The sequence below is a fragment of the Betta splendens genome, chromosome 4 (genome assembly GCF_900634795.4).
Source record: "Betta splendens chromosome 4, fBetSpl5.4, whole genome shotgun sequence".
In the NCBI taxonomy this organism is placed as follows: Eukaryota; Metazoa; Chordata; class Actinopteri; order Anabantiformes; family Osphronemidae; genus Betta; species Betta splendens.
This window is the reverse complement of record NC_040884.2, coordinates 13,272,874-13,274,454: the sequence shown is the minus strand read 5'-3', so window position 1 is coordinate 13,274,454 and position 1,581 is coordinate 13,272,874. Positions and strand designations below refer to the sequence as shown.

Sequence of the window (1,581 nt, the reverse complement as noted above, 5' to 3'; positions counted from 1 at the left end):
GCTGTTGCACTGAAAGTTTCTTGGATCCAGTTTTTCTTCCATAATTAATCTTCAATGGATGATGATATGCTAATGGGTCAATGCTAGTAACTGGGGTTCTCCCACATACATATTCCATATGTCTTTGGGTTCCGACGCTTCATCAGGTTCAGGTCTCGTCAGCCTGTGTGGCCGCATTTGGAGCCTCGTGTCAGTGAATTCAGCTGAATTCACAGCTTTCATCACGGATGAGTCCGTCCAGCTCGGCCACGTCAGCGATGCGCTGGTTCCGGCAGGAACCGCGGAGAAGCTCCCCTTCGGCCCTTTGACTCCACTCTGAGGCGTTTTATCACATGTGCTTGGAAAGATGATAGAAAATCTGTCAGGTTGCATCCAGTGGGCGGAGGTGAGCTTCTGTGAAACGGCTGTAAGAGGTGCTTGTTTTCCCACAAGTCTGCAGGGAATTCCCCTCTTGTCTCCGCGCTGTAAACCAGCATCAGCACACCGCTGATGGACGTCTCTGTTTGGCAGGTGCTCGTATGCCTGGCGCCTACTGTTGCCCACGGCGATGAGGCGGTCGGGGCAAGCCTTCCAAGAGAGCAGGGGAACATTATATTTCACATTATCGCAGAACAATAGGTCGTTTCCTGCTCGCTGCAGGCCAGAGAGGCTGAGGGGGCTGCCAAGCTCCAGGAAGGGAGCAGAGACTGCAGGAGAGGTTGGTCTGAGGGGGGGGGGGGGGGGTGAATGTGTAGGTAGGTGGTTTCAGAGTGGGTGAGAGCTGCACCGACGTGAGCAGGCTTCTTCTCGTACGACTCCAACGGAAACGCGCTGAGTCGGATCATCACCTTTAACGCTTCCTCTGGCGGATGAGGACGAGGTCGACTAGAAGAGCGACGCAGACTCGCTGCTCGGAGACTATTTATTCTGCTGAACCGATGTCAAGCTGCAGCAGCTGAGCGAGGTCGGCGAGGGCCGATGGCTCACACCCCCCCACCACCACCACCACCACCACCCGCCCAGACCCACATATCTGGAGCAGGCGCCAGATACTTCGCAACCTCTGGAAATACCTCTCCCCTCGCTCCCAGCCTTTCTTTGGGTTGCGTAACGGCTCTTGTGTTGTATTATTGAAACGTTTGGCTCTGATTAGTGCAGCAGATGAAACGGCTAAATGCTAATGTGTGATTTCCCAGGAGGCCGCCGGCTTCATGAACTGCAGGTGTTTGTGGGGAGGAGGACGGCTTTAAAGCACAGCGCTGCCAATTTGCCAGCGCTGTTTGTGCGTTCTCTCACTCACCGGGGCAGGTACACGCTCGGGGTCGGGTTCTGGAGCAGGAGCCTGCGGTGGATCGTACGGTGGATGTGGAAGCCCTCCTCCTCCTCCTCCTCCTCCTGCACAAGGTGTGTGAGCTGTTAAAACCATTCAGGCATTAAATGTTAGAAATGTGGGGCCTGCACAGCGTCTCCTTGGCTCCGCTCTACAAATAACATGGTATTGATTATGTTCCCACGTATCGGCCCTGAGTCCCAGGTTTAATGTTGAGCTCTGTGATACCTGAGCTTGGCAGCTGCAGCCGCCCTGCTTTGCATTTGTCTTCT

The 1,581-nt window shown here is 54.6% G+C and overlaps 1 long non-coding RNA gene across 1 annotated transcript in view; it reads right to left on the bottom strand.

Annotated features, from left to right (window-relative positions):
- Nucleotides 1-753, bottom strand: part of LOC129603978 (uncharacterized) — a 15,454-nt gene extending 14,701 nt beyond the window's left edge. Inside the window, exon 1 of the long non-coding RNA XR_008694478.1 lies at nucleotides 1-753. This exon is cut by the window's left edge and continues 2,232 nt beyond it. This is a non-coding gene — a long non-coding RNA (uncharacterized LOC129603978).
- Nucleotides 754-1,581: the final 828 nt, after the last annotated feature.